The sequence below is a fragment of the Ovis aries genome, chromosome 6, assembly GCF_016772045.2.
Source record: "Ovis aries strain OAR_USU_Benz2616 breed Rambouillet chromosome 6, ARS-UI_Ramb_v3.0, whole genome shotgun sequence".
Lineage (NCBI taxonomy): Eukaryota > Metazoa > Chordata > Mammalia > Artiodactyla > Bovidae > Ovis > Ovis aries.
This window is the reverse complement of record NC_056059.1, coordinates 20,516,586-20,542,440: the sequence shown is the minus strand read 5'-3', so window position 1 is coordinate 20,542,440 and position 25,855 is coordinate 20,516,586. Positions and strand designations below refer to the sequence as shown.

The 25,855-nt window shown below is 40.1% G+C and overlaps 1 long non-coding RNA gene across 2 annotated transcripts; it reads right to left on the bottom strand.

Annotated features, from left to right (window-relative positions):
* Window positions 1–1,700: 1,700 nt before the first annotated feature.
* On the bottom strand, window positions 1,701–24,306 carry LOC121819813 (uncharacterized). Of its 2 annotated transcripts, none has more exons than XR_009601138.1 (4): window positions 24,120–24,306; window positions 11,597–11,893; window positions 7,251–7,327; window positions 1,701–3,721 (listed from the first exon to the last, which is right to left on the bottom strand). It is a non-coding gene; the product is annotated as an uncharacterized LOC121819813 (long non-coding RNA). The 2 variants fall into 2 exon arrangements; XR_006060120.2 differs by having other exon boundaries at window positions 11,822–11,893.
* Window positions 24,307–25,855: the final 1,549 nt, after the last annotated feature.

The window sequence follows — 25,855 nt, the reverse complement described above, 5'->3', positions numbered from 1 at the left end:
GTTTTTCTCTTGTTTAAACGCCTCCAGCTTTCCCCACTGCCTGCTGCTGCTGCTAAGTCACTTCAGTCGTGTCTGACTCTGTGCGACCCCAGAGACGGCAGCCCACCAGGCTCCCCCGTCCTTGGGATTCTCCAGGCAAGAACACTGGAGTGGGTTGCCATTTCCTTCTCCAATGCATGAAGGTGAAAAGTGAAAGTGAAGTCATTCAGTTGTGTCCAATTCTGAGTGACCCCATGGACTGCAGCCTACCAGGCTCCTCCGTCCATGGGATTTGCCAGGCAAGAGCACTGGAGTGGGCTGCCATTGTCTTCTCCATTCCCCACTGCCTATAGCAGAATAAAGGTGAAAGACATTCGCAATAGCACAAAACTTTCTAAAGAAAATAGATGCAGCAAAGGGCCGCCCTCATTTTTGTGAGGCATATTACTTAGGAATGCTTTCTGCCTCAGACAGGGTTGCATTTAGCATAAAAAGATAGCTAGAGGAATCCAGTTGCTGCCTTCAGTTCAGCTGCTCCAATGTGTCAGGGCCAGCCGATGTCTTGGCAGTCCTATGGCTTTTCATTTGTGGTTACAACTCTGCTGCCAAGGCTTTAGCCATTATGACCTCACTTAAGGCAGGACAAAGAAGGAAGGAAGGAGACACACCACAGCTTTCCCCAAGCCAGCCCCCCAACACACACACACACTGAAACCCACCAGTTTCTACTAACAGTTTATGGGCCAGAAATGAGTCACATAAAAACTCCTAGCTGCAGGCGAGATGACTGAGAAAGCAAGGCTCTGTAGAAGTCATCAGGGGAGACGTGGCTGAAAGCTAGGTAAAAAGTACAGTGAGAACAGCGCAGGTTTGTGGACACATAGTGAAAATGTTGTGGAATTGTAGATTCCAGAGAGTCAGGGTACCAGAGCAAGAGACCGGAATGAGAGTAGGCATGGTGAGCAGTTAGAAAGCTCGAACTTAAGACTGTGGAGTTAGCCGAAGTCATTCGTAATGACAAGGTTTAAGATAGGGACTCAGGAGTCAGGGGCTAAGTGGGAGAGCGAATAGAGGGCAGGAAACAAACCAGGAGACATCTCTGACACAACAGGTCTTACAGGCCGTGCAAGTGCTTGCCATGGAGCAATCACTGGAAAATGAAGAATCAACTGACTTCCCAGGTGATATTTACCTGCAATCAGAGATGCAATCTCTGCAAACAGAGATGGAGGCCCTCTTGTCAAACAGTGCTGTCCTCGCCGATGTCCTGCAAGTATGAATGTCACCACGCTCGGGGTCAAATCATAATCCCTCACTTATGTTCTCAGGTTAGCTTAATTATATCCATTTATCTCAGCCAAAAATCTGAGAGTTGTCCTGACTCCTCCTGTTTCTCACAGTCTACATCTTACCAGTCACAAGGATCAGCAATGCTAACTTAGAATTGCGCTTCCCTAATGGCTCAGTGGTAAAGAATCCGCCTGCCAATGCGGGAGACGTGGATAGGAACCCTGGATCAGGAAGATTTCCCGGAGTAGGAAATGGCAGCCCACTCCAGTGTTCTTCCTGGGAAATCCCATGGACAGAGGAGCCTGGCGGGCTACAGCTCTTGGGGTCACAAAAGAGTCAAACAGGACTTAGCAACTAAAACAACAACAATTGAGAATTGTCTTTTTGTTTCTTCTCTTCCTCCAACACCTTAGTCAGATGTGCATCAGTTCTTTTTTTTTTTTTTACTTTATTTTACTTTACAATACTGTACTGGTTTTGCCATACATTGACATGAATCCACCACGGGTGTATACAAGCTCCCAATCCTGAATCCCCCTCCCACCTCCCACCCCATATCATCACTCTGGAAACAAATGGGATCTAATTAAAATTAAGAGCTTCTGCACAACAAAGGAAACTATAAGTAAGGTGAAAAGACAGCCTTCTGAATGGGAGAAAACAATAGCAAATGAAGCAACTGACAAACAACTAATCTCAAAAATATACAAGCAACTTATGCAGCTCAACTCCAGAAAAATAAACGACCCAATCAAAAAATGGGCCAAAGAATTAAATAGGCATTTCTCCAAAGAAGACATATGGATGGCTAACAAACACATGAAAAGATGCTCAACATCACTCATTATCAGAGAAATGCAAATCAAGACCACAATGAGGTACCACTTCACACCAGTCAGAATGGCTGCGATCCAATAGTCTACAAGGAATAAATGCTGGAGAGGGTGTGGAGAAAAGGGAAACCTCTTACACTGTTGGTGGGAATGCAAACTAGTACAGCCACTATGGAGAACAGTGTGGAGATTCCTTAAAAAATTGCAAATAGAACTGCCTTGTGACCCAGCAATCCCACTTCTGGGCATGCACACCGAGGAAACCAGAATTGAAAGAGACACATGTACCCCAATGTTCATCGCAGCACTGTTTATAATAGCCAGGACATGGAAGCAACTTAGATGTCTATCAGCAGACAAATGGATAAGAAAGCTGTGGTACATATACACAATGGAGTATTATTCAGCCATTAAAAAGAATTCATTTGAATCAGTTCTAATGAGATGGATGAAACTGGAGCCTACTATACAGAGTGAAGTAAGCCAGAAAGAAAAACACCAATACAGTATACTGACACATACATACGGAATTTAGAAAGATGGTAATGATGACCCTGTATGCGAGACAGCAAAAGAGACACAGATGTATAGAATGGACTTTTGGTCTCTGAGGGAGAGGGAGAGGGTGGGATGATTTGGGAGAATGGCATTGAAACATGTATGCTATCATGTAAGAAACGAATCTCCAGTCTATGTGCATCAGTTCTTAAGCAGGCTTTCGCAGTAGTCTTCAAAATTATCTCTCTTTGTAGAAATATTTTTCTTTTTAAAATTAAAAGTTTCTCAAATCTCAAAAGTAATATGTTAACCTCAATCTATGAATCTAGGGGAAGTTGTACAAAGTACCATTTCTTCTTCATACCATCTGGGTAAACTGGTACCCATCTTTCTCATCTTTCATATGGTTGACAACATACATAACTAGTCACTTAACAAAGATTATTTTTACTGCTCTTTTACAAAATGGGATGGGTCCATATGCTTTGCATACTAATGTAGAGGTTCCTTAGGCCAATATCGAAAACACTGATGGATCTCAGTAATGTATGGATTATGTTTCAGTTAATTTGGAACTCTTGCCTATCAGAGTAGTTATCACTCTTTATAATCATGTACTTAATTGCCTGTTAGATTCTTAGCATTGGGAGGACAGAGGCATGACAATCTTGTTCACTGATATGCTCCTACTACCTGGAGCAAGATTTAGCGTCAAAAGCATTTTGAATGAATGCCCAGACAAACAGCAAGAGCGAATAATGTGTCACTAAAACGAGAGCTGATATTTATTGAGAATGTACTATGAGCCAGTGGTATGAGGAGCGGTTATGTGCTTATAGCCATTACCTCTTTCACTACTCAAAACCTAGGAAGTCAGTGCTATTACTAGTTCACTCTATCACCGAGGGAATTGAACCATAGAGAAATTGTCCCTGGCCCGGATGTCATGACTACTAGGCAAAGGATCCCATGTTCTTCGTACTGGACTCTCCTGTTCGCAGTCGTGTTCAACTCTTTGCCACCGATGGACTGTCTTCTGCCAGGTTCCTCTGTCCATGGAATTTTCCAGGCAAGAACACTGAAGTAGGTTGCTGTTTCCCTCTCCCCCATGTTCTTAGTAACTGTGAAATTAATAAGTGAATTACCTTTTAAAAGTTTTGAGCATACATCAAAATTTTCCTAAAATACACATTTGTCGCTCTCTTGCATTGTGGCTCAAAAGGGCATTTTAATCGATCAAGGAGGAAGTCATTCCTGCAGCCTCTCTTCTCTCAATTGTGGTCAATAGGGAGTAACCTTACTGATCAATGCTTCATAGTTAGGACTTTAGTTTATATGAAATATTTCTTTTCTAACATGAGATTTTAAATGGGAATTTTTAAATCTGTTTAACAGCTCAAGTAACTAGTGTTAATATATTTGCTGCAGTAAACCCTATTTTCATCTACTAAACATATTCTCATTCTAATCTGTGTATTGCTGCTGCTGCTGCTGCTGCTGCTGCTAAGTCGCTTCAGTTGTGTCCGACTCTGTGCGACCCCATAGACGGCAGCCCACCAGGCTCCCCCATCCCTGGAATTCTCAAGGCAAGAACACTGGAGTGGGTTGCCATTTCCTTCTCCAACACATGAAAGTGAAAAGTGAAAGTGAAGTCGCTCAGTTGTGTCTGACTCTTTGCAACCCCATGGACTGCAGCCTACTAGACTCCTCCATCCATGGGATTTTCCAGGCAAGAGTACTGGAGTGGGGTGCCATTGCCCTCTCCGAATCTGTGTATTATGTATGATTTATTCATTAAATGGGCTTCTCCAGTGGCTCAGCTGGTAAAGAAACCACTTACCGATACAAAAGACATAAGAAAAGTGGATTCAATCACTGGGTCAGGAAGATCCCCTGGACAAGGAAAATGGCAACCCACTCCAGTATTCTTGCCTGGAAAATTCCATGGACAGAGGCGCTGGGGAGGCTACAGTCCATGGGGTCACAGAGTCAGACATAACCGAGCACGCACACATGCATGTATTCTATTAAGCATATTTGCTCTAAGGTTGAAGCAGCAATGACAGGGTATCCAAAATATTCTTAAATATTATACAATTGCAACCCCCTCTTTCATTTCCAATATGAATTAGCATGAAGAATGCTTTGTTTTCTTGGCTGTTTGAAGTGAAGGTACAGTTTCAGATCTCCTGGCAGCATTTATTAACACTAAGTGGTCCCTGAACTGCCATTTAGAGAAACGGGGTATGCAGGGCTGTGCAATGCTGGACTAGAGACATTTCTTTTTGCCAGTTTGTATGGAAAAAAATGAGATGGAAAATGAGGCATTTGGTCAGGGGATTAAGAATTTTGAAAACAGGGATTAAGTGGAAATTGAATCGTTTCTCCATGTGACGTGTAATATAAATCCCCTGTGCAGAAAAGAGTTAATACAGGAGACCCTGTTTCTGTGCTTTGAAAGTTCTGCTTGCAAGATTTTGCAAGGTTGACCCTTGATTGGTATCTGAAATGCTGGATTTCAGGGAAGCAGGGAAAACCATTCCCAGAATTAAGGAGAGAGGCCCATTGTGCCTAAAAGTGTGCAGACAATACAGTTTTTCCTGAAAACCTGCTTTCCTTCTGGGAGTTTGGGATTTGGGTGCCAGGCAGAGTACCTATGTGGCGAGCCTCCAATAAAAACCCTGGGCACTTAACAAGCTTAACAAGCTTCCTTGGTTAGCAACAATTAGCAATGAGTTGTCACAACTCATTGTCAGGGGAATTAAGTGCATCTTGCACCAACCCACTGGGAGAAGACCTTTCAAAATTTATGCCTGACTTTGCTCAAACTCCATTCTATATGCCTTGTCCCTTTGCTGATTGGGTTTTGTAGCCTTTTATTGTAATATATCATAGCTGTGAATATGAGTATATACTGAATCTTGTGAGTTCTCCTAGCAAATCACCAAACCTGAGGGTGATCTTGGAGATGTTCAACATAGCATCTTATGCACCATGAGTCAAACTCTTCAGTTAATCACACGTCTATCGAATTTTCACTGTGTACCCAAATGGACTTCCCAGTGGCTCAGTAGTAAAGAATCCACCTGCCAATTAATGCAGGAGATGTGGCTCCGATCCCTGGATTGGGAAGATCTCCTGGAGAAAGAAATGGCAACCCGCTCCAGTATTCTTGCTTCATAAATCACCTAGACAGAGCTGCCTAGTGGGTTATAGTCCATGGGGTCACAAAAGAGCAACTTTTGCACTATTCAGCAACTAAAAACAACCACCCAAGTAGCTTTAAAACATTGGGAACATAAGAATGAGTAAGGTGTATCCCGTATTAAGAGGCCTTCGTCCAGGGGTGCGGTTCTCACCCAAGGTTGATTTTGTCTCCCAGGGGACATTTAGCAAAACTGGAGACATTTTTGATTGTCACCACTGGGACAGTGCTATTGGCATCAAGTGGGTAGAAGCCAGTGAAGTTGCTAAACAGCCTATAGAATAAATGGAACAGCTCTCCCCACCCCAATAAAGACTTATGCAGGCCGAAATGTCAACATGCCAAGGCTGAGAATCCCTGACCTAGTGGGAGAAACAGACACCTAAACAGATAATTGAAATGGAATGTGAAAGCTGTCTGTTGGCTCCTTCCCTTGCAGGAGCCTTGTCTTCTGCCCTAGTTTAGCCTTTCACTCCCACAACTGGGGCACCCACCTGCCACCTTTTCACTTACCCCCTCACAACCTCATATTTCTCGTGATGAGTTTAAATTCCTCAGACAATTTCTATAATCATTCCCTCTCCTACCCACCCTACTCCCATATATCTATCTCCCTGTGCAGGCCTCATTTGGCCAACCACAACACTATTAAGTCTGCACACCTACCCCAGACCCACAACACAGATGGGTTTGATGGTTTCACTTCAAATTCAAGACCACTAACCATCAAGTGAGCCTGAAAGTTGCCAAAGTGGTCCATCTAGTCAAAGCTGTGAGTTTTCCAGCAGTCATGTATGGATGTGACAGTTGAACTATAAAGAAAGCTGAACGCTGAAGAATTAATTAACGCTTTTGAACTGTGATGTTGGAGAAGACTTTTGAGAGTCCCCTTGGACCGAAAGGAGATCCCACCAGTCAATCCTAAAGATTCATTGGAAGGACTGATGCTGAAGCTGAAACTCCAATATTTTGGCCACCTGATGCAAAGAACTGACTCATTGGAAAAGACCCTGATGCTGGAAAAGATTGAAGGCAGAAGGAGAAGGGGACAACAGATGGTTGGGTGGCATCACTGACTCGATGGACATGAGTTTGACTAAGCTCCGGGAGTTGGTGATGGACAGGGAGGCCTGGCATGCTGCAGTCCATGGGGTCGCAAAGAGTCAGACACAACCGAGCGACTGAACTGAACTGAACTATCCTTCACTCAGTGATTTCATACCTTGTCCTCTCTCCTCACGTTTCCTGTACCTCCTACTCCTTTGTTACTTTCAAGATACTCGGGCTGTTTCCAGTGTGACACTGGAGAAAATGAAAACAGTCAGTACTTCCTCAAGCACTCACAGTCACAGCTACCTATGTACAGACACCTGGCCCCAAGTCCTCTGCCTTCCTGCTGTTACGAAGGATGAACTCCATTTGTCAACCAGTCCCAACCTGCTCACCTGCTCACGGACATCACTCTACCAACTCCTTCCATTTTCTCCTGCACCATCATTTTCTCCTCTCTATTGCAGGTTTCCTGTCAACAGAAGAATATGCTATTAGCTTCCGCATCTTAGAAACCTTCCTCTCCTGATCCCAGCTTTTCCTCTATCACTGCCCCATTTCTCGCCTCCCCTTCATAGAAAAAACTCTCAGAATAGTTGTATGTATTTGCTGCTTTGAATTTGCCTCCTTCTCAGTTCAGGTTTCTACCAGCATTACTCTTCCCAATCTGCTCTTGTCATCCACGCACCACCCTGAGATGGCAAGTCACCATCTCCTAAGTCAGAGGCAGTAGGGGAACCCAGTGCTCTCCCTGAACTCCAGGGCTGTGCTGAGGTCCCAGTTCTCTGTGAACCCGATTCCACTATTCCGATTTCTTTCACCAACATCATAGTCCCTCTAAGCTCTCTGACTCACCTCCTCATGCTAACTGCTTTGTTCTCTGAGTGGCTCTAAACTCAGTTTCAACGAAAAATAATTCAGTTGGCCAACTCATAGTTTCAAGCCAAGCTTCATCATAAACAATCTACCAGGCTATGGATTGGCTGATTAGGTTCAGGTATACATTGGTCACATATACACAAAAATAGCCCATTATTGCTTCTCTGAGTTGACAGCTGACGGACAGGGAGTGTTCACAGGAGCACTAGGCATTAAAGACAATGTACTGTAGCCAGTGTAAATTTTTCTAATCACTTCTCCCTAACGGCATGGATCACACACTGCCTTAAAATATAATAATCCTTGCACATTACATGTAGCATTCTCTAGATTTAAATCCTTACATTCAAGGACAATGCCTAATTATCTCCATATTTTTCAAGCATTAGACTGTGTTCTCAGCTTGATAAAGCCACATTAGGGTAGTATAAAAGGAATATTTGCACTTAGGATTTTGGGCCTGGAGTATATTTTCCCAATTCTCACCATGCTTCATTCTGTCCCTATGACTGTCTCTTCTGCTGCTAATTCTTCCTAGCTGTATGCTAGACCATAAACTCTGGGTGGGAAATACAGCAGCGTCCTTATATCTACTGCTCTATCTCGAGAACCTTGCTCCTCAGCCTAGCCCATAATAGGTGACTGGAAAATGTTAACTGAATAAGTAGTAACTGAGACTTGGTCCTAGATCAGTTCCTTTGGCTCCAATTTTATGACTTCCTGGCTAGCCCCTTGTCTCATGTGCTTAGTCGCTCAGTCGTGTCCAACTCTTTGCGACCCCACAGACTGTAGCCCACCAGGCTCCTCTGTCCATGGGGATTCTCCGGGCAAGTAGACTGAAGAGGGTTGCCTCTCCCTTCTCCAGGGGATCTTCCCAACCCTGGGATTGAACCCAGGTCTCCAGCATTGCAGGCAGTTCTTTACCAGCTGAGCTACCAGGGAAGCCTCTTCTGCAATATCTTTGCCTACTCATTTTACTCCTGCCCACCCTCATTCAAAAACCTCTCACCGAGTCTGTGACAGGAATCCTGGCAAGGGACTGTACACCGAACAAAAAGGTGGATATGGAATGCATTGGTAGCAAACAAATTATCTTCCTGGAAATGTAACCTACCACCTTACTGGCCAGTGCTATTGACATGGCTCTCAACTTCTCCTTGGCTCTTCATCACCATATACAATAGGAAAAAATGAAGATCATTCAATAATAATATAAATGTTACTATCAATAAAGATAAGAGCTACATTAGAGCCAATTTACATATCTTTCATAGGACTGGGAAATTTTACTATGCTTCTCCATTCAGGTACTTATTGTTCAGGGAGGGATTTAGGGTTTATATGATCTCGATCATTTTTTTCTTTTACCTCTTACTACCCATATTTTGGACATTTCACAGATCATTAGCATGCCTAATAGAGGAAGAAAAGTATAAATAGAAAAGGAACTAAAATTAAAATGTATTGACTGGGTTGTACACCCATAACTCTGATATTAAGAAAGAGAGAGAGAGATGGGTAGGTAAAAACTGGCAGAAGGGGTAGGAGACTAAAATCAGCAATTAAAAATGAAGTGTGAGAACTGACTATGGAATTCCTTTATGAAGAATAGTCTTATTTTCCATTAGAATACACCCTGGGAAACCAGCTATAGTATTCTCTATATGGTAGGTCAATTTTTCTGGCAAAGGAGAATCATATAATCTCAGTGTGAGACATTTCACACGTGAGGGAGAATCTGGACTGGGGGGAAATGTGATGGAAATGAGCTAGAAGAGTGAATTACACACATGTTTGAGTTGAATCTGCTCCTGGCAAGCTGTAAATTACGAGACAGTCATTTATAAGAGAGTCCATAATTGCTAGAGGAATTTCTGTGTTAATCATCAGGAGACAGATTCAATAAAATAAAAAATCAGCACCAGCTTATGTTGGGTTCTCTCTCCTTTCCCTAGTCAGTTATTGGCTGTTCTCTGTTGATGACTGAGGAATGACGGCACCTTAATTAGCTATTTTTCCTTGAAGAAAATCACATTGCTTTGATTTAAGCACACCCAGACAAGCTATCCAGGAAGTCAGTGGCTACAGATCTACAAGTCTGTAGATTTCAGAGGATCCCAAAGCCAGTTCCTGTGGTTCAAATAAAATGGCAATATAAGACAGAATTGTAGCCCTTATCTGAGAAGATTAAATTCTGTTTTAATGCAAAACACCTTTTTTTGACTCCACAATTACTATATTAGACTAGGCCCTCATGTCAAAAATTCAATAAAATTAATTGTATATATATGAAGCATAAACTTGCCTGAATCATACGTATATGAAGAATGATAAATATCATTCAAGTAGAAAGAATAGTCATAAATTTAATACAAATCAGCTGTTAGGCATGTTAATTTTCTCTTCTTCCTAGTTCAGTGAACTATTTCTATATTCTTATTTTTTGTGAATTAAAATAAAATTTTATTTATAAAATAAACTGGCTTTCTTGGGGTAAGAGGAGTAAGTTATTGAATAGTCCCTCAAAGGGCAGAATAGGCCACTGTGAGTCATAATTATTTGAGATGATTTTTTAAATAATTATACAGCAAAAGTAAAGAAGCCAAAGATTGGCATTTTTTTCTTTTTTCTTGTTTATTAGCCATTATAACTGAATTACCTGGGTTGCTTCTGTGCGACCCCATAGATGGCAGCCCACCAGGCTCCCCCGTCCCTGGGATTCTCTAGGCAAGAACACTGGAATGGGTTGCCATTTCCTTCTCCAATGCATGAAAGTAAAAGTGAAATTGAAAGTGAAGTCCCTCAGTCATGTCCGACTTAGCGACCCCATGGACTGCACCTACCAGGCTCCTCCGTCCATGGGATTTGCCAGGCAAGAGTACTGGAGTGGGGTGCCATTGCCTTTGTTAGCTATCAGCTTTTCAATCATTTTATTGGTCTTCCTTTCTTATGATAAAACCATCTATTCCCTTGAGTTCTAATTTTGAATTTCTGTATTTCTCTCCAACGTAGTTTAATTCTGTTTTTACCCATTCATATGAGTAAGGTCATCATAATAAGCACTGTGAGGAAATAACCAAGTTGATTTAAACAAACAGCTTTCCCCTACTGAAAGAGTTTTACATCCTAAGAGGAATAAATCATGGCTACTTAACTAGGAAACAAGATAGAAATACTCAGAGAGGAGTAGTATAAAGGGCTAAGAGAATTCAGAAAACAGAAGTAATGGATCCAGGGTAGAGAAATTAAGGTAGGCATCGCAGAGAAAATTCTGTGATGGGCCTTTATCTGTATCTGTGTTAGGCCTTTAAGGGCAAATATTGTTTATATATGCTGGGACACAAAATCGGGCAGACATAACTCTATGAGATGACTAAATTTAGTAACTGAGAGAAATTTGTGTTTCTCCTCTCTGTCATCTGGGGAAGCAAGGTGTGGTTCATTCAATGGTGAGCTTGATACCCAGCAGTCCCCCTGCGGCAATGGCACAGGCAGGAACGGGCTCCTAGGAGCTGTTTCTCACCACAAGAGTGACACAAAACACACCTCTCCGTCTTGACTCGGACGGGAGCACACTGACGGGCCCCTAAATAAATGGGTTGCACAGCAGGACCTCTGATCTAAAAAGAGACTACACCTTGCATTTCATTCATGGTAGGGATTGGAAAATGAGAATTTAGTCTTTTCTTTCCTTTTTTTAATCATAGAATTATCTTTTAATTGTTAAACTTTGCCTTCTGAGCGACATGTAATAGTTGCTAAAGACTGTTGGGAAAATAAGGAAGAAATGATGGCCACAAAAGGTAGGAGAGGTATTTTTTAAAATTTTAAAGTGGTTAGTAGTGTCTAGCAACTTGATTACCTATAGCTTGGGCTCATCTGGTGGCTCAGACAGTAAAGAATCTGCCTGCAATTGGCAAGACTCAGGTTCAATCCCTGGGCGAGAAGATCCCCTGGAGAAAGGAATGGCAATCCGCTCCAGTATTCTTACTGGGAAATCCCATGGACAGAGGAGCCTGATGGGCTATAGTCCATGGGGTCACAAAGAGTCTGACAATTTCTTTCACTTTGAGTTCCCACTATTCACCAGTAAGACGGCAGTGATGTAGATGAGACTACTTCTGTCATTCTTTCCAATGATGATCTGAAGCCCAGAGCCCTAAAGAAAAAAATTGACACAAAACACTTTAATATAAAGAGACACTACAAACGTAAAAGACAGTACAAACTAGAAAATATTTTCAATATATATGGTAAAGGATGAATACCACTTTATATAGAAAGTTCTGACAAATCAATTTCTTTTAAAATAACTACCCACCATTAAGTATATGAAACTATTCCCAACCTCACTGATAATCAATTCAATTTAAACAATAAATAAATTTTACTTATAAGATAGGCCAAGATTTAAAAGAAAACTAATATCTAGTCTTGGTGAAATTAGCATAATCATACACTTTCATGGAAATATAAATTGCTACAACATTTTAACAAGCTACTTAGCATATTCCTCAAAATTAACGTGCACAATCGCTTTGACTCAGGAATTCTATGAATTTATCCTACAGAAATACAGGAACATAAGAAGCATACAAGCATGATCACTTTAACAGTGGTTGTCACAGCAAAGAAAAGAAAAGAAACAACCTAAAAGTTTGTCCATAGGCACTGATTAGATAAATCATCACAAATTTTTACAACAAGCATGTATCCATTTTGTAATCTCAAGAAAAAATTTTAAAGTATGGTTGGGCGGTAAAAAAAAAAAAAATTGCCAAAAATGTTCACTTTAAAAATTAACTTTTTAAATCATAAATCACAAAAATATGTCAAGTAAAAAGTGAAAGCATCACTCAGCCCCAACCCCACTCCCATTCCCCAAAGTTGGCACTATTAACAATCAGTATGCATCCTTTGAGGAATGTGTCTGTGTATATTTTAAAGCCATGACCAGCTCTTCTTTTATTAAACCAAGATGCAGTTAAATATTAGTTTTTAAATCTCATAATAATATACAAAGTAAACAGCACCAAAATGTTACTTCCCAAGTCTACAGTTTCCCAAAAAACTGAAATCCCCAGAGCCATTGTGCAGCTCTGCCTTCTACAGAGGAGTTTAATTTCTACACTTCCCTTGCAACATATCAAATGTCACAGACAACAGAGGCAATGAAGCTTCTCTGAGCCTTAACCATTTTCTCCCAAACTTCCTGATTCTCACCTCACGTATTATAAATGATTTGTTTCCTATTTTAGACAATGTTTCGTAATTTCCATCACCTTTTCTTCCCCAGTGCTTTTTCTTTCTCCACAGCCTTCCCCTTTCTCTTTAATATCCAAACGGTTCTTTGGCCCATTTTTTGATTGGGTCATTTATTTTTCTGAAATTGAGCTGCATAAGTTCTTGTATATTTTTGAGATTACTTGTCAGTTGCTTCATTTGCTATTATTTTCTCCCATTCAGAAGGCTGTCTTTTCACCTTGCTTATAGTTTCCTTTGTTGTGCAGAAGCTTTTAATTTTAATTAGATCCCATTTGTTTATTTTTGCTTTTATTTCCAGTATTCTGGGATGTGGATCATAGAGGATCCTGTTGTGATTTATGTAGGAGAGTGTTTTGCCTATGTTCTCCTCTAGGAGTTTTATAGTTTCTGGTCTTACATTTAGATCTTTAATCCATTTTGAGTTTATTTTTGTGAATGGTGTTAGAAAGTGTTCTAGTTTCATTCTTTTACAAGTGGTTGACCAGTATTCCCAGCACCACTTGTTAAAGAGATTGTCTTTAATCCATTGTATATTCTTGCCTCCTTTGTCGAAGATAAGGTGTCCATAGGTGTGTGGGTTTCTCCAAAGAAGACATACGGATGGCTAACAAACACAAGAAAAGATGCTCAGCATCACTCATTATCAGAGAAATGCAAATCAAAACCACAATGAGGTGCCATTTCACACCAGTCAGAATGGCTGTGATCTAAAAGTCCACAAGCAATAAATGCTGGAGAGGGTGTGGAGAAAAGGGAACCCTCCTACACTGTTGGTGGGAATGCAAACTAGTATAGCCACTATAGAGAACAGTGTGGAGATTCCTTAAAAAACTACAAATAGAGCTGCCTTATGACCCAGCAATCCCACCGCTGGGCATACACACCGAGGAAACCAGAATTGAAAGAGACACGTGTACCCCAATGTTCATCGCAGCACTGTTTATAATAGCCAGGACATGGAAGCAACCTAGATGTCCATCAGCAGATGAATGGATAAGAAAGCTGTGGTACATATACACAATGGAGTATTATTCAGCCATTAAAAAGAATCCATTTGAATCAGTTCTACTGAGGTGGATGAAACTGGAGCCGATTATACAGAGTGAAGTAAGCCAGAAAGAAAAACACCAATACACTATACTAACACATATACATATGGAATTTAGAAAGATGGTAATGATAACCCTGTATGTGAGACAGCAAAAGAGACACAGATGTAAAGAACAGACTTTTGGACTCTGTGGGAGAGGGAGAGGGTGGGATGATTTGGGAGAATGGCATTGAAACATGTATACTATCATGTAAGAAATGAATCGCTAGTCTAGGTTCGATACAGGATACAGGATGCTTGGGGCTGGTGCACGGGGATGACCCAGAGAGATTAAATGGGGAGGGAGGTGAGAGGGGGGTTCAGGGTTGGGAACTCATGTACACCTATGGTGGATTCATATCAATGTATGGCAAAACCAATACAGTATTATAAAGTAAAAAATTAAAATTTTTAAATAAATAAACCAGGAAAAAAAATCCAAACGGTTATTTAAGCTGTTTAAATTCAACAAATATTTAAGCAATGGTGGAACAATCGCTCTAAAGTGTTTAGATGCCTGGCTGACCCACAATTTCCATTTAAGCCAGAAAGTCGCTGGAATTAGTTCAATTGATTATTTTTTTCTGAGTTGATCTGTCTTCATTCCCTGCCTCGGGGGACTCTTCTTCCGCCTTCCTCCTCCTTTCCGTTCCCTGCTCCCTCTCCCCGTCACTCCCTTCCTCTCCTTTTTTTGTTTCTTTCCACCACTCCTGCCCCTCCTACCACACCCACTCTACCTTCTCTTTCCTTAATGTTTCACCTACAATATGTGTTAAAACAAAACTTAAGGATTGCTCCTAGAAGTAAAACATGATGCAAACCATGGTTTCTCCTATAGGCTCTAGCAAGAGAAGATCATGAGCACAACTGTTCCTCATCATCCGGCGACAGCCTAGCCCAGAACAAGGGGAACATAGTAACTAGAGGGGGAAAATAATCTTTCATTTGCAGAACTTAAGCTTGTGTGTCTTGCCTTCTGCATACAGGAACCTCTTCACTTTGATCATTATCTTCTATTAAATTTTTTGAGACATCCTGTTGCTTTCAGTTATACCATCACTGTCTCATTATTTATAACTCCTTGTCCCTATGCACATGTTACCTCTCTAGTTATTGGCATCTAATTGTTACCCTCAACTCACTTCTGCTTTCACCCATGCCTTTGGGAATGCAATAGCAAAATACACAATCAAGATGCTGACCCTTCAATTTGTTGAAAGACACTGCAAAGTTCTAACATTCCTCCTAATGAGGTAATGTTTTTTTTAAATTGCTTTACCATAACACATGAAGAGGTGAGACAGGATGGGAAGATTGTGACAGACTTATCTAGGACTGTGAAACATTAAAGAGATTTACATGCTGGTTCTTAATAATCAAAAGTCCAAAAAGTCAAGTCTACTTTTGAGACACTATACTTGCAGCTTTGTAAAAGGAAGGTAGGAGATGTTGTGAAGAGAGATGTTATTTCAGCTTCCCTGGTGGCTCAGATGGTAAAGCATCTGCCTGCAATGCAGGAGACCTGGGTTTGATCCCTGGGTTGGGAAGATTCCCCTGGAGAAGGAAATGGCAACCCACTCCAGTATTCTTGCCTGGAAAATCCCATGGTCGGAGGAGCCTGATAGGTTACAGTCTATGGGGTCACAAAGAGTCAGACACGACTAAGTGACTTCACTTTCACTTTCTTTAAAATATGAAATTTACTAAGAGAACCAGCGGGTTTCCCGGGTAGTGCTAGTGGCAAAGAACCCTCCTGCCAAGTCAGGAAGTGTAAGAGATGGACGTGGGTTCGATCTCTGGGTCAGGAAGATCCCCTGGAGAAGTGCATGGCAACCCACTCCAGTATTCTTGCCTGGAGAATCCTAGGGACAGAGGAGCCTGGTGAGCTATAGTCCACAGAGTCAGGACATGACTGAAGTGACTTAGCATGCACACAACAGAAATGCGACTGTCTTAACTGATTATTTTCACCTCTTGAATCATTCTCATTCACCCTCTTCATTTTAGAAAAATCTGTCTAATATTATTGTAATCTCTTCTCTAGGGCTTCCCAGGTGGCACTACTGCTAAAGAATCTGCCTGCCAGTGCAAGGGATGCAAGAGACTCAGTTTCCGTCCTTGGGTGGGGAAGATGCTCTGGAGCAAGAAATGGCAACCCACTCCAGTATTCTTGCCTGAGAAATCCCATGGACAGAGGAGCCAGCTGGGCTACAGTCCATGGGGCCGCGAAGAGTCAGACACGACTGAACGACCAAGCACACACTGTCTCTTCTCTGAAGTCTAAATCCTTTAGCGCGGCATCAGTCTACACATGTACTCTTCCCTCCCTCCTGCCGTTTTCCCACCCGGTATCGATTCCATTACCGTAGTGACTTCTCAGTACTCCCTGATATAATTCTCTATTAGAGCCCAGCCATCCGCTTGGTCCAGAATCCCTTCCCCACTCTCCAGCATGACTGCTTTCCTCTGCCAGCATCCTCTTCTCCGCTCCAGAGTCTCCACTCCGTGAAAGTGCCTGACCCCTGGGCAAACACAGGCACTCCTTTCTCTATTCCTTTGGTCTTCACACATACCTCCATGAGAGTTTCTGTGTATATCGTTATATATTTACACATACTATTTTGAAATTTTGATTTAGTATGTCCAGCTCCTCATTATATTGTACTTTTCTGCCATTGAAAAACCATATCCTTTTTCTCCATGACCTCAGCATTTAGAGTACACATCTGGCATTTAGAAGGTGTCTATATCAGTGACATTCCTTGCTTGTAGGTCATTAAAATCAACTACAGCTAAGTTTTCTAGATAGAGAAACAGGCTCAGAAAACAGACAGGAACCAAAGGATTCAGGGCAGCAGAACCAAGACTAACATCACGCCACGAGGATAATTACCTTGTTGCCGCTGGTAGGTGCCTCTATCCTCACTGGGCATCACTGTTGTGAACCTGTGGTGCTGCCACCACTGGACCCTCAACACTTTTAAATGACTTATTTAAAATCAATGTATTTACTTATTTTCACTGCCTCTGCATTCAAATTCTGAGTACAAGCATCTGGATGGCTGAGCCTGGTTCAGCAACCTGCATCTCAGCTTGTCACTAGTAGTAATCAGTTCAGTTCAGTCGCTCAGTCATATCCGACTCTGCGACCCGATGGACTACAGCATGCGAGCCTTTATAGGCAGGGTGAAGAGAAGTAAACTATATATTCTCCCAATCTACCCAATGGGCAATTCCCTCAAGCAAGAAGAAAAATTATACAGAGTAGCCAAAAAAAATTACAAATGCTCCCAAGAGTTACATGTTATCATGCTGTAACGATTAACTACAGCAATGAGCAGAATACATTTTAGGTGTATTTAATGATTTTGAATCCAGCTTCAAGGATAATGGGATGAGGTTTATTCCTTTTGCTTATTACAGACCCATGTAAGAGGAAAATAAAATTTCATATTTTTTGAGCTTTTTAAAAAAGCCTGAACTGTCAAAAGACTTCCTAAGAAGTGAGACGGCAAGTAGAAATCTAACCAATGTGATAGATTATTAGCCCAACTCTACTATTGACTATATCAAAGAAATCACATACTTATGAAGCAATAATTAATCAGAATTTTGAAAATAGACAATCCTACAATGATAGCTGGAGATTGTAATATAACCCTTTCAGCAATTGATAGCTTAAGCAAAATTAATAAATAGTAAGGATATAGAAGAATTATATAACACAATTAATGAATATTTGCATTTATAAAACACTACATTCAATACCTGAAAAAATATATATAGTATTTAACTACACAAGAGACATTTACTGAAATAGACTCTATTCTGGTAAATAAAGCAAGTGACAATTTTCAATGCCCTGAAATTGTGCAGAATATGCTCTCTTATCACTGTGAAACTTTACTAATAAATAATAACGAAAAGGGAAGTAAAAAATTTGTAACTATTTGGAAATTAAGCATCACATTTTAAAGAACTTATAATTTGAAGAAGAAATCATAGGGAAGTCAGGAAATAATTGAATTGGATAAAAATAAAATGTAATAAAACTTATGGAATGCAACTACTATAGTACCTAAACAAGAAATTTCTAAAATTTAAATCAGAAGAGGGTTTAAAAGGGGGCTTTCACCTCAAGAAACAAGAATAATATCAAATCCAAACAAAGTGGAAAGAACATAATTTTTTTAAGTAGAAATGAAAACGAGAAGATAGGAAGAATTCAGAAAATCAACACAGATGTAGCAGGTATTTGAAAAAAAAAACAATTACATTAACAAGTCCATTCTCTACGTCTGCATCTCCAGTCCATCCCTGTAAATAGGTTTATCAGTACCATTTTCTAGATTCCATATATATGCATTCATATATGATATTTGTTTTTCTCTTTCTGACATACTTCACTCTGTAGGAAAAGGAGAGAGTGGGACGAATGGGGAAAGTAGCATTGACGTATATACACAGCCATATGTAAAACAGCTGGTGAGAAGAGAGCTTGCTACGCAGCGCAAGGAGCCCAATCTAGGGCCTTGCGATGGTCTATGGTGTGGGATGGAGCAGGGGAAGGAAGCTCAGGAGGGAAAGCATATACGTATCATTACGGCTGCTTCAAGCTGTTGTACATCAGAAACCAACACAACATTGTAGAGCAATTTTCCTCCAATAAAAAAAAATTAAGAAAATAAATTAAATAATAAGTTAATAAAGGGTAAGGGTAGCTGGTGACACTATTGACATCAATCAGCCAAGTGATTTGATCTGCTTTGGTTTTTAGTGTCTTTTCCGTGCTAGCAGCTCTCTGGCAGGAGTTAATAAGTAATATGAAGATCTTTAACCTTTGTGCCTATTTGTATATACCCATCCATATGCTTCCACCCCATATCTTCTGGTCTCTGACCATCCATTCTTCTTACAGGCTGACTGCCCATAGGTTCATATACTCTTTTATCTGACGTAGATGACCAGATGTATCACACAGAGTTCTGTCTAAATGGAGATTTTCTCTCACCACTGTCATTCATAGACACTGAATGTGGCTGTAGTGAACTTGTTGTCCATTTTTGACAGGCACCAACATACCAAACCGGCCCATTCATAAACCAAGCTTGGACTTTGTTTTCCTCAATTATCTTACTGTAACTAGCTCAGTTCAGTTCAGCCACTCAGTCATGTCCGACTCTTTGTGACCCCATGAATCGCAGCACGCCAGGCCTCCCTGTCCATCACCAACTCCCGGAGTTCACTCAGACTCACGTCTATCGAGTCAGTGACGCCATCCAGCAATCTCATCCTCTGTTGTCCCCTTCTTCTCCTGCCCCCAATCCCTCCCAGCATCAGAGTCTTTCCCAATGAGTCAATTCTTCGCATAATGTGGCCAAAGTACTGGAGTTTCAGCTTTAGCATCATTCCTTGCAAAGAAATCCCAGGGCTGATCTCCTTCAGAATGGATTGGTTGGATCTCCTTGCAATCCAAGGGACTCTCAAGAGTCTTCTCCAACACCACATTTCAAAAGCATCAATTCTTTGGCGCTCAGCTTTCTTCACAATCCAACTCTCACATCCATACATGACCACTGGAAAAACCATAACCTTGACTAGATGGACCTTTGTTGGCAAAGTAATGTCTCTGCTTTTGAATATGCTATCTAGGTTGGTCATAATTTTTCTTCCAAGGAGTAATCATCTTTTAATTTCATGGCTGCAATCACCATCTGCAGTGATTTTGGAGCCCCCAAAAATGAAGTCTGACACTATTTCCACTGTTTCCCATCTATTTCCCATGAAGTGATGGGACCGGATGCCATGATCTTCGTTTTCTGAATGTTGAGCTTTAAGCCAACTTGTTCACTCTCCTCTTTCACTTTCATCAAGAGGCTTTTAGTTCCTCTTCACTTTCTGTCATAAGGGTGGTGTCATCTGCATATCTGAGGTTATTGATGTTTCTCCCGGCAATCTTGATTCCAGCTTGTGCTTCTGCCAGTCCAGCGTTTCTCATGATGTACTCTGCATAGAAGTTAAATAAGCAGGGTGACAATATACAGCCTTGACATACTCCTTTTCCTATTTGGAGCCAGTCTATTGTTCCATGTCCAGTTCTAACTGTTGCTTCCTGACTTGCATATAGGTTTCTCAAGAGGCAGGTCAGGTGGTCTGGTATTCCCATCTCTTGAAGAATTTTCCACAGTTTGCTGTGATCCACACAGTCAAAGGTGTTGGCATAGTCAATAAAGCAGAAATAGATGTTTTTCTGGAACTCTCTTGATTTTTCAGTAATCCAGTGGATGTTGGCAATTTGATCTCTCTTTCCTCTGCCTTTTCTAAAACCAGCTTGAACATCTGGAAGTTCACGGTTCACGTATTGCTGAAGCCTGGCTTGGAGAATTTTGAGCATTACTTTACTAGCATGTGAGATGAATGCAATTGTGCAGTAGTTTGAGCATTCTTTGGCACTGCCTTTCTTTGGGATGGGAATGAAATCTGACCTTTTCCAGTCCTGTGGCCACCGCTGAGTTTTCCAAATTTGCTGACATTTTGAGTGCAGCACTTTCACAGCATCATCTTTCAGGATTTGAAACAGCTCAACTGGAATTCCATCACCTCCACTAGCTTTGTTTGTAGTGATGCTGTCCAAAGCCCACTTGACTTCACATTCCAGGATGTCTGGCTCTAGGTGAGTGATCACACCATTGTGATTATCTGGGTCATGAAGATCTTTTTTGTACAGTTCTTCTGTGTATTCTTGCCACCTCTTCTTAATATCTTCTGCTTCTGTTAGGTCCATACCATTTCTGTCTTTTATCAAGCCCATCTTTGCATGAAATGTTCCCTTGGCATCTCTAATTTTCTTGAAGAGCTCTCTAGTCTTTCCCATTCTGTTGTTCTCCTCTACTTCTTTGCATTGATCTCTGAGGAAGGCTTTCTTATCTCTCCTTGCTATTCTTTTGGAACTCTGCATTCAGATGCTTATATCTTTCCTTTTCTCCTTTGCTTTTCACTTATCTTCTTTTCACAGCTATTTGTAAGGGCTCCTCAGACAGCCATTTGGCTTTTTTGCATTTCTTTTCCAGGGGGATGGTCTTGATCCCTGTCTCCTGTACAATGTCACGAACCTCATTCCATAGTTCATCAGGCACTCTATCTATCAGATCTAGTCCCTTAAATCTATTTCTCACTTCCACTGTATAATCATAAGGGATTTGATTTAGGTCATACCTGAATGGTCTAGTGGTTTTCCCTACTTTCTTCAATTGTAGTAAGTAATTGTATTGTAACTAAGTGATAACTAAAATTGTGAGGTAAGTGATTGCTGGTGTAGCAATGGCAGATGAAATGGGAGTCACCAGCTTGCTTTTGCTCTCTGCTCATCCTCAATTCCAGATGTACTATTTCCATTTTACAGTGGATTTTGTTGGGCCCACCCAACTGTTCATCTCAATGAGTCAGACAGATCCTAGCTCATGCTGGCAGGTCCAGACATGCAGTTATGCATTGTGCTTATAGCATTGCCAGCAGCATGCCAGGAGTTCTTTTCAAAAGGCATATGATTCTCTGGATGATTTTGATGTTCTTCAGCTTTACTACAGTGTGCCTAAGTGATTCTTTTTAGTTGCCTTGCTTGGAATTTATCGGATTTGCTGATTGATATTAGTATCTTTCATTGTTTCTGGAAAGTTCTCAAGCCATAATGTTGCCAGGTATTTCCTGTTTCATTCTCTCCTTTAAACTGAAATTCTAACTATATATATATATATATACATATATATATATATGTATATTGCATTTATATATAATATATATATACACACATACACACACACATATATGTATCTGACTCTTTCTGTCTATTCTTGCTATATTTTGACCTGTATTTGATATTTCTCATTTCTCTGTCTCTCTGAGCTACTAAGATTTTCTTCAGTAATTTTTTTCTGACTTGATAGTTCTTTTCTTAGATGTGTATAATCTATTATTCAACCAATTCACTGAGGTTTTAGTAATTATACTTTTTGTTGATATAAGTTCTGTTTTATGCTTTTTTTATTTTTATTTATTGAAATATGCTGCGGCTGCTAAGTCGCTACACTCATGTCCGACTCTGTGCAACCCATAGACGGCAGCCCACCAGGCTCCCCCGTCCCTGGGATTCTCCAGGCAAGAACACTGGAGTGGGTTGCCATTTCCTTCTCCAATGCATGAAAGTGAAAATTGAAGGTAAAGTCGTTCAGTCGTGTCTGACTCTTCGCGACCCCATGGACTGCAGCCTAATAGGCTCCTCCGCCCATGGGATTTTCCAGGCAAGAGTACTGGAGTGGGTTGCCATTGCCTTCTCCATATTGAAATATATTTTCATATTTTTATACTGTATGTCTTATAACTCCAAAATATGAAGCTTAAGCATCTGTTTCTTCTTCCTTTCTCACACAGAATAGCTTATTTCCTTGTATTTAGCAATATTTTTTATTATATACTGCTCATATGCCCTGAAATTTTATCTGTGGAAATGTGTTAATGCCTGGTATCAAAGTAGGTTATTCCAGAAGAATTTGTCTGTTCCATTCAAGTGTCTGGAACACTTTAAACTGAATTCACAATTCAGATTTTTGGCTTAGTGGGTAGCATGAATTAGGTTACAAAGCTGAATTGTAGTTACAAATATCAAAGGATAATTTTTAAAATTTTTCTACTAAATGTGAAGTTTTGAGACTGGCAATTTTTCTTATAGTTCCTCTTATTTATAGTCAGTGCATACTTTGGGCATAGAGTCTTTTGGGACTCCAGCTTTATGTATAAGGTAATTTTAATTAGACTTTCACTTTAAGTGGCTTCCAGAATGTTTTACCTTTCCTTGAATTTTACAGACTCACAAAAACCAATACTTAACTACTCAGTATGGTTCATTTACATATCGAGGTACCCAGGTATACCCCAATCTCTTGCCTTCATAATCCTCTTTATTTTCTAATGAATTCAATTAAAGGCTGTTTTTCTATATTTCACCCAGTGTTTTAGGCTCAAGATAGTCAGTCTAGAGAACTCATCTGTCTTTTCTCCAGAAACCTTTTTCCACTCAAATCATCAATATGGCAATGTCATAAGTGCTCAAAATCTCAGTTTGTTATCAATTATTTGGCTACAAGTAACAACAAAACAGATTAAATAGTTGCTAAAATAATTGCCTTAAAAAAAAAAAACAAACAAAAACAAGGAGTCTGGAGGTAAGCAACACATTTCCTGCTTCTTTTGCTGATTCCTCTTTTTTTCTTACTATTCTTACACTTTTTTCTCTGTCTCCTGAGAGTTCACATTTAGACCTTTTGTTCCCCTCCTCAAAACTTTTTCTTCTGAGCAGATCGTCCTGATTTACATGACTCCTTAAAGTAATGAGAACTGCTCTGCTAATTCTTGTACCTGTACTTATTGCCTTGTTGCCATTTCAAGCTCAAAGTTTCTAAAACTAAACTCATTGTCTTAAGTCCAAATATACCATTTATTCCAATTTTCCTCTTTCTTCCAGTGGTGCCATCCTTTTACAGTGTTAGAGCATTAAATACTCAAGACATCTCTGACTGTCCCTGTCATGCTGATTTGATCCTTAAAATGTCTCTAATATCTATTGCTTCAATTTCCCTCCTCTTTCAAAGTTCAGATATATGTACCTCAGTTAACTAAATAACCTCTAACAATTCACCCTGTTTCAAATGCTCCTTTTCTCCAATCTCTTTAAAACAGATTAATCTCTTGTAAATTTAGCTTAAATGAAGTTATGATTCTGAGCCAGAAAACTTCAAAGACTCTCCCGTACCCATCACATAAAGTCCAGATTCATGAGACCACCTTTCAGAGCCAGCTCTAATCTGATACCACTGATGTATCTGAGCTAATTGTCTGTTTCCCCAAAATGAGCATGTGTTATAGTGGGACAACTTCATTTTCCCCTCTGAGCTTTTACTGTGCCATGCACTGCCCTCCCTCTCTCAGTTTACCAATTTTGCTCCTGTTTCTCCCATAAACGACTTCTGGAAATCACCTTGAATGAACAAGAGACTCTTATTTCTGATATTCAATAGCCAATAAAACATTTGTTCTGCTTCCAATAGATTGGACTCCCTGATGAATCTGAAAAAAAGAAAAAACAGGTAGCTTGCATTATGGATTATTTGTTAGCAACCATTCTTCCCCAATCTTGCCTGCAGTTTGTGAGCATTTTGTTGTTGCTGCCACTGTGACTGTCTCTTGTGCTCCCCTCCCCACCCTTTTTTAAGTTTCATGGTTTGTGAAATTCAAAGATGATAAAAACTTGCTTGAAGCCGCTTAGTTGACTGGGGATTTGTACATCCTTACATGGTTCTAGTTTGTTTTTGAATAAGCAATTCCATCTGGAGATTGGCTTTGGGGGGACTTTATGCAGGTGGCAGGCCACTTAGCATGGTGGAGATTTCCTTTTAATTATGTTCATGTTGAATGCCTCCCACAAAGTAGGTAATCTGGACTGATTTCTTTTTGTCATTCTAAATGAGTGTTCATGGTAACATTTTTTTTCTTTCTTTTGAAGATTGGTTATTAGAAAAATAGTTATAGTTTTTAAGACTCCAATCCATTTGATCTTAATGTATTTTCTTTTCCCATAGAGCAGAGATATTTCAAAACTATTTTACTTTAATGGTTTTTTATCTAGACTAATCCTTTATAAAAGTGCAAAGTGTCTGCATGCTAAAACAAATGTGCATTTGAATGCACAATTGATTAACCAGTTTTCAAATAATTAACTTTTTAGATTTTGCATGTGCATTTGTTGCTCATTTGACCATATAATAATTAATTAGCCTTAATTATAATGGATTGCACCTTCAAATCCTGCGTGCATATTCTAATAGAACAACAGTGTTTTTTTTTTAATCACTTTTCACTTTTTATGTTTTAGTCAAACAGACAAGCACTCACAAGCAAAGGAAGAGAATTTTAAAGGTGGGGGACGTTTCACATCTGCAGAAGTTGACATTTTGATTAATGAAGTGTTACAGTTGTTTTTAATGTATTTATTTGGTGGTGCATTCAGCAAAATTAATCCTGATAGATGAAATGTGTTTAAAGCACTGCTTACAAAATGAATGGTGTCTCTAAGCTAATAGAGTTATAAATGAATAGGAACAAAATGAAGAAGACTTTAAAAATGAGTCAAGTGAAAATAAATGCCAGATTATAAAACAATTTACTCTGTGTATCTAGAGAGCCAAAGGGAACTCAAGTGCAAAGAATTTGAATTATTGACTAAATGAGCAACTGAAATATTTAAATATGAGCCTAATGCTATCCAGTCATAAAGTAGGAAGGCTCTGAGACCTGGGCTTCCTACCTTCAGTCATGGTATATGCTACTGAAAGGCAAAAACCAAAATTATGCCATGGGAGTATATCAAGAGTCAAGCAGGTAAGTGCAACCATGCCACCCATCAGTGGTTACAAGGGACCATGTTTTCTCTTGAGAATCATGGGAAACAAGAGCCAGAAAAAAGCAGTTGGCTCAGGTACCTAAAAGGCAATGGATGAGTGCTGCAAACCAAAACCAGCTTCTCCATAGAAACTTGTGCCCATCTCACTTTTTGGGTTTTAAAAGCAAAATAGGTGTATTTAATGTGATTGTCACAGAATACTTCTCTATAAAAACTCCTCATAAAAGACAGTTTCTATTTTATGAATAACAACTTAAGTCTTTATAGACAATTCTTCCAAGATCTTTCAAAATATATAAATAGTCAAGTTTTCA